Here is an 8,094-nt window from a genome sequence, read left to right as displayed (position 1 = left end):
TACTTACAAGCTTTATTGCTTCTGTTTTATCAAAGTACTTTTTGATTCATGATTCACTTGGTCTAGAGTAGAACAAGATCATCAAAGTTAGCCTAGGGCAATCAAAGCTAGTTAGCACCCCTCATGACTAGTTGCTAGTGCTAACAAATAAAATTGACTACTCTAGATGGGAACATGGGTAAATGAAATGACATTGAATGATTTTGAAGGTGAAGGTGACTTGAATGACATGAATGACATGCTGAATTTGATAAAAACTGATGGTTGGGTTCGGATGCGATACCATTCCAATTTACAAGTACCCCCACAATACCTGATTATGGGTAGGGCTTAGCTGGAAGTTTATGTATCTTAGTATGGGTTCCCTCTAAACAAGCGTCATAGGGGTTATGCCGAGGCTGCCTCCGTTGAATTTGAAATGTTGTGAAATGACGCGAATATGAGGTGACTGTCCGGCCCAAGCCATGTGCAGTTCCCAGGCTGACGGTTTGTCTTCACTGGGAGGCCAAGCTCATGGGGAGAGGTGCCTATACTAGGGTATGTAAGTGAAAGGTTAGGGTTGATGATCCGCGTACTGAGTTACGATTATTCAGGGTTATCCCTGACGGATGTAATCAAATGTTGTGGCACAAGTGTGCAACCTCTGCAGAGTGTAAATCTATTCGAATAGTCGTGTCCACGGTTACAGACGATTGGAAAGGCCATACTGTTCCGTCTTCAGATCTTTTCTTGAAAAGGAATGTTGAATAGAAATGGTGACTTGAACTGAATCACAACTGAGTTATGGGAATGACACTAATGTTCACACTTGAGTTAGTTAGCAAATGAAGAGTCTTTTATGAATTGCTTATGAACTAAAATTGGCTTTATGCAAATAAATCTAGAGCTTAGCACCCCTTGACTAAAATTGATAAGTAATTACAATAGTATTAGTTTGCGAGTACTTTAAAAGTACTCACGGCTGTGTCCCTGACTATTCAAATGGCCAGAATATGAAAAGGAGCAACAGTAGGAAGATGACGGCCAACAGGACGTCTACAACAACTAGGAGTTCGCCTAACATCAAGCGTTGGCCTGTGGTTAGATAGTCCACTCCTATTACGCTTCCGCTACTTGTAATGTTCGTTGATCAATAGATCAACTATTTGTGTAATATTCGATCGTGTGATCTACTTTTGTAAGACAATGATGGTTTGTAGTGAATGATGACTTATGATATCAACTGTTATGTCTCGCAACAACAATCTCCCTGAGATTGCGATGTATGGCATAATAGGCATCTGGACTTAAAAATCCGGGTGTTGACAAGCTACGTCTAAATTTCATAGATGGAATAGAGAGTCTCAATAGTTTTAGATGCCCTGTAAATTTCATAGGTTAGGTAAAACTCTTCACTGGCTTTGTAAAAAATAGAAGTAAAGTTGGCTGCCAGCATTTTGCAGAATCAAAATTATAGTACAGATCTTGCATGATCTAAGATCCTCGAGATATTTTTTTCACTTTGTTCATAGGTTTGATGTCTGTTTTCTAATCGAGGGAAAGTTTCTACATATAATTTCTTGGAATGTACTTAGTCAGTGTCATAATTTAGGCTTTGCTAGAGGCTAAAACCATAGGAAGTCATCTACCCAAGCATGAATTTTCTGCATGCACTGGCCATACACTATTTCAGTTCTATTGTTGCTAATCTGCTATCTTTGAACCTTAGAATATGTATTATCTCTTCTCATATTTGTTTTAAGTAGTTCTATGTTTTCTTATGAAGTTTGGTTGTTAGTTAAAAAATCTATTTTTTCATTTAGTGTTATGTATGCTAAATGAGTTTGCATGGTTGATGAGTTCGCATCTTGGACAAAACTTATGACGGGTTAATAAAATCAAAGCTAGCATATTTTTGTATGATTCTTGCTTTGATTGTTCTTTTTAGTTGCCCGACACTCATTTTTTACCTGCCACTAGAGCATCTCTGAATCATCAGATGAGCGTATCAATGAACCGCCATCGTGCCGCTGTTGGAGCTAACCATCCCTTGGATATCCAACCCCAACAAACTAACAAAGCATATGTTGGGGTTCTTTTCTCTGTTTGTTTATTTGGTGTTGTTAGTTTGTTTCTCAACTTATTTTTTTTTTGGTAAAAAATGGTTGGTATTTTTGCAGCAGCTTTTCTCAACTTATTATGGACCTTATTACGGACGGCTGAGTAAAGTAATATAGGCTGTTTATACTGGTTGTTGTCATGCTGGAAATATGGGTTGGTATTTTTCCATTGGAAGTCATATGAAGAGATTTGTAATTATGCTCACTGGAATACTTTAAGACTATAAGCTCCATATAAGTACTGTGGAATTAGTTAAAGTGTAGCATTTGAACTTAAACATGCCGGTTTGGTTTAGTAAGAGTGTTAGTTACTGAATTTATTGCTTCTCTATGTTGTTGTGGAGTTTTTCTCTTGGGTGTTTAAACTTAAACATGTGGGTTTGCTTCGGTTAGAGTGACAATTACTGAATTTATTGCTTATCTGCGCTGTTTCTTTTAGTTAGACTACTCACAATGGTGGTATCATAGCTAGTATCATGCACTGCATGCATGCAAAAAGCTGACATGTCACATCAATTAATGATGAAAGAGATGATACTAGTATCATAGGTAGATACTGTATCATAGCACGTAGGACTAGAAAAATTAACTCCAAATAAATCTTATACACAAATTTGTATTGAGATTCAGAAATCAATAAATATAACTAGCCTATGATACTACTACATGGTACTATGCATTGCAGAGATAGTATCATACCATAGTATCATATGCATGATACTACTATATGATACTTTCCATTGTGACTAGTCTTAAGGAGGATTGCGTGATGTTGGTGTGGATATTTTCTCTTGAGTGATCTAGCAGATAGAACTTTAAATTTTATCTTATATGCTATGTAATCAAACCAAACACAAGCGTACATGGCGAAGACACGTGGGGTAGAAGCTAAAAGTTGCATTCCAGTACATTGAGAGCAACACTGACTATCTCAGTACGTAGTTCTACATTAGCATCCAAAAAATGAACGCTGATACGATGAGGATGGTGAGGCAGAACTAATACAATGTACACCGAAGTACCGCTCAGTTGGATGTGTGGATAATTCAGTTTTAGCATATTCACATGAACATAGAGAGCAAAAGTTCATCATAGTTACTATCTCTAATTTAGCAAAGAGAATATAGAACTAATTAACAAAATTTGTTCCCGCATGTATAGGAAATTAGCTTCTGCCACCAAAAGAAAATGGAAACATACGAGTTGATACCAGATCAGATCAGCTCGGGTGGGCTTGCAAGGCTCTTAGCTCTTCTTCCTCCACTAGCTCACTAACTAGATCATTGGGGGCAGTTCCCCATTGCCACACTAACAAGATCAACGAAGCCAAAGTGAATTCCAATTGGGGGCAGTGCCCCATTGCCACACGCCGCGTAAATCGAATTTCTCCCCTTCTACTCTAAACTTTGCAGCCGTTTCTGCCACCTCTTAACCTCTCTTTGTTCACGGGCTCACTAACTGGATTGTCGATGCCAAGGTCTTCACCAACAGCAGCAAACCGAAGCTTTGCCCCTTCTACTCTGCAGCTTAACATGCGTTTAAGGTACTGGATCTAGACCGGCAGTAGGGCTTCATCACCGCGCACACCAGCAGAGCTTAGCTTGCCTTTTCCTCCAATTGTCGCCGTCCAGTGCTTCCTGCCCCTTGCTACACGAGGGAACGTCTTTCAGCTTCCTATGGTTAGGCCATGAAGTGTGGTGTGCGTCGCCAGGCTGTTGCTGCTTCCTCCAATCTGCCCCTCACCAGGACGACGGCCATGGCCCCATTGGTTGGCCTTTCGCACTGCCACTCAATGACCAGGATAAGTGACCAGGATAAGCAGGACGTCGATGATGTACTGCATCTTGGCTACAATGGTTTTCTTCCTCCTCCTTCCCTCAAGACTCCAACTGGCAACGGAGCATTCCTTTTTCATTTTGGTGGACATTTTGCGAGCTCCAATTTTGCTAACCTTTGTCCTCCGACTATTCTTTCCTTCCTCTCTTGATCATTTGTGGATATGCTCAATTTTCATGGTGCACTACTTGACCTAGAGTAGTTGGATCGTTGTAAGAAAATTATGCCCGACAGAGTAGGGACACCACAGGTGAATGGAAAAATCGTGTGCAGGCCAAGATAATTATAATTTTGTTTAGTTTAGTAGTATGTCATAATATATGTTCATCGACTTCTTTTTAGGCTATGTATGGTTTCTTTGGTTAACCAAAAAATAACAAGAAGTCCAAAACTGAAGTATAATGTAATGGATCTACAACAAATGAACTTTGATTAATACCTTGCCTCGACATTTTGTTTAAGTGTGTTTAGTATGGTTGTCTTTTCCAGCTGATTTTTTAATTCATGCACCAAGCTAATCACTATTTGCTTCAATGAAACTTACAGGTTCTACTTTATCTCGCAAAGTGATCTCACACACATAATTGCCAAGCTTAGGCCTCACTATTTATTTAGAAGGATTACGTGATATGCCTATTTAATTACAATAATAGATGTGTTTTATGCAAATTTGTGTGCCCATACATGAAAGACATGGAGTGAATTAGCTCAACTGTTACCAGCATAGCAAAATGCCTTCAGTTGTTAGTGCCATGGAAAAAAATGCCTCTAACTTTACCACGCAGGCTACGACGTGTCAGAACTAAATGTAGGCGGCGAGGCGAAGCTCGCCTATTCATCTAGTAAGATATAAGATGATAGAGTTGCTCGATCTAAAGCCACTACCTACAGAGTGCAAAACATAGGCCCAACAAAAACTAGACCAAATACCGTTCGATATACATCATGCCCTCGCTAAGCCTTACGCAGAACATCTGCAAGCTATTTTGACTTCTACTACGAGTTCCAAGCCGCCGCAGACAACAAATAATATCCTCCGCATATGCCTTCCGGGGACACGACGGCTGTGCGGCCGTGCTGCCAGGCAACAGCGACCGCAAACGGCGACGTGGCGCCAGCTCCGGCCGGCGACGCGACGGGAGAGCCAGATTTTCTCCCCACGCCAGGGGCAAGACAGCTACCATTTGCTGATCCTTCTCGTCCTTTTGCTTCTATAGTTAACTAGTACTATAATCGTGGACGGTGTGGAAACAATAGGCCGATCGACTACTCAGTATGACAACGATCGCCATGTCGATCGCTTTCGTCGTCCGAAGGAGTGGAGAACCAGTCCGAAGTTCAAAACAGCCTGCGATCGATCTTGTAGTTTTCTTCGACGTCGTGAAGCTGCAATGTGTATCGTATGTGCTCGCCATTTGGTTTGTCGGTACAGGACTACAGGACCGCCTACGGCCTGCCAAAGGACATGCGTGAACGAGTCTGTGGCATCGGTTCAAAGATCCATCTCGGTGTACTACACCAAGCTGTACCACGAACTAGGAGCAATTTAACAAGAAGATAAACAAATTAGTGCATACAGAGCCTGTTAGCAACGCCTATATCTTGATGTTCTATATGTCGCAAAGTCTTTTCAGTAAAAACCTATATATTTCGTGTGGTGTGTAAATAAGACAAAATTTGTTGTGAAGAAAAGCATTTCAGGAGACATTTCTTAACTTTTAAACAGAGAACACAAAAGATGTTGGTTTCCGTCAAACTTGCTGTGCACGGGTACAATGTTGAGATATATGCGCAGAATTTTATTTAATTTTTTTGGTTTTAAAATATCTAAAGGTATAATAGATGCAATTCCATGGGCACCTCACAGCGATTTCAGATTCTGAGCCGTTGAATTTTGTAGCAGACGTTAGTTGGTGGATCTTGGTCGTCTGTTCTGAACGACTAGCGCGTCTCCTCATTGGGTGTGGGCGTGCTGGCTTCCTCCCATCCCTAGATTAAGTCATGGAATGGCCAAATTCTACCCGCATGTGGCTGCGTGTAGGACCCATGTTCGACCAGATCCACTTGTCAGGCACCTAGGGTTGGTTTTGAGTGGGTCACGCTTCGTTGCGGGCGTAGGGTTGGTGGGCGATGTGTGGGAGACCAATCCCCACTCGTGGCTGCCCTCCCCAATCCCCAACCCCTCCCTCTCCACCTCTCCACCGCCGCCCCATCTCCTTCTCGAGCCGCTCGAGGCCGTGCCGCCGTCGCCGGGAGGAAATACTGGCGGCCGCTCACACCACCACGTCCTGTTCCCGCACATCTTTCTCGATCAAGGAAGTACAAGGAGGGCTACAATAGGAGCGAGGCTGGGGAGATACCGCCACGGGCGCTTCCTCCTTCCTCTGCCTCCACCTCTGGCCAGGAAGAAGAGCACGATGATGTGCCTACCGTTCCCGCCGTCCCCAGCCATCTTCCTCCACTTCTGGCCAAGAAGAAGTAGCACAGCGTTGTGCACGCCGTCTCCGATGTCCTCGGCAAAGGAGGCCACCAGTTCGTGCCGCTCCGCACCGCGTCTTCCTTCTACCCGAGGGAAGGTAATCAGCTGCCAACCCATCCCTTCTCTACCCCGTTGCTCTCCTCGTCACCTGTATCTCTCTCCTCCCAGGTGCTCAACGGGAATAGGCACCAGAACGAGATCTCCACTAGAACAGAGGGGTCGCCTTCACATCTGACTTGACATGGAACACAGGCACCTTGAGTACCAAATTATCTCTCTCTCTCTCTCTCTCTCTCTCTCTCTCTCTCTCTCTCTCTAATCCCTAGAAGGTGTATTTGTTTGTGCAGATCTTCTTATCTCTGCCAACAAGATGTTTGACGAAAGTCCTAGCAGGTTATTCACTCTTTTGTATATCTTGATTGGGCAAAGATGAAAAGGTTCTTGGATGCAGTAAAGATTCAAATTTATTCTTTTCACAATTTATATATAACAAGTTTTTTATGTGCAGATGGGACACACAAATTCTTGGCATCATGGTCGCTATCTTCTTAAATCAGTTTATGTATTTGTATTTGCTGAGGTAATTTGTGACTCCCTTTAATAGAGGTCTGATTAGAAGAGAAATTCGTCCCTACCAAACTTTGTACCATTTTCTTGGTTTATGTAGGCCAACTTAATTGTGGTTCATCTATTACCTAATGTTTGCATGAATCATTATGATTTCAGGTTCGCGTTAATGTCCGTTTTTTTCATATGCAAGTAAATGGGATAAATCAAGCATGGGTCACACATCAAGCTGATCCCTTTACGGAGGTAATCTACTAGGGTCTCAGTCCCCAATTCCGAAGTTGGAAGCATTGCAGCCATCTGCATCATTTTTTTTGCTGCTATCTCTCACTGGGATCTGCAGCCAGCCGAAGTACTGGGATCTTCCTCAAGTATACGTGGTTGTTGGTAAAAATTTCAGGTACCTCTCATGCTTACCTATTAATATTCGGATGATAAATCAAATGCTTGCTGCCATTTTCATCAACTATTTTTGCTTCATTCATGTTGAATGGTGCTCATTCTGGAACGGTGCTAAATTAAGGTCTTCAGTTCTGCTCCATTCTTTGAGAGATAAAATGCTTCATGTATAGACTGTTAACGAAACTTTAATTATTGGTTGCGTCTTTGCTATGCATTTAGGAGGAGACCGATGAGGCAAAATTAGAGGCTGATACGTGAAATTTTTTGGGACTATTTGTTGCATACAACCATTGTTATCTGGTTGGGCTTACTGAATGTGATATTTTACAAGGTAAATAACAAATATGATGGAGAAAAGTAGTACGTAATATATATTTTTACTTCAAAATATGAACTTGTGGATTCACACATATGTTAATATAGTGCAAAGGATGCATTGAGGCCACAGTTGGTTGAAATGTACAGAAATTCCTAATCCCAGCTGACAATCTTCGGCAGTTGATTAGTAGTCTCCAGGTCATAAAATATTTAGTTTCACGTTGACTTGTTGGTGCAATTACCTCAAGGCAAATTTTGTGTGTGGCTGAAACAAGATGTTGCTATTATTAATTTGCATTGGCTTGTAATCTTTATCTCACTAAAAAGAATTTTTGTGTCGTTTCTTATATATGCAGGTTGATTTAAACAAAGTATAATGGTTTGTGCCAGCCT

The sequence above is a fragment of the Lolium rigidum genome, chromosome 1 (genome assembly GCF_022539505.1).
Source record: "Lolium rigidum isolate FL_2022 chromosome 1, APGP_CSIRO_Lrig_0.1, whole genome shotgun sequence".
In the NCBI taxonomy this organism is placed as follows: domain Eukaryota; kingdom Viridiplantae; phylum Streptophyta; class Magnoliopsida; order Poales; family Poaceae; genus Lolium; species Lolium rigidum.
This window is presented reverse-complemented; position numbering follows the sequence as displayed.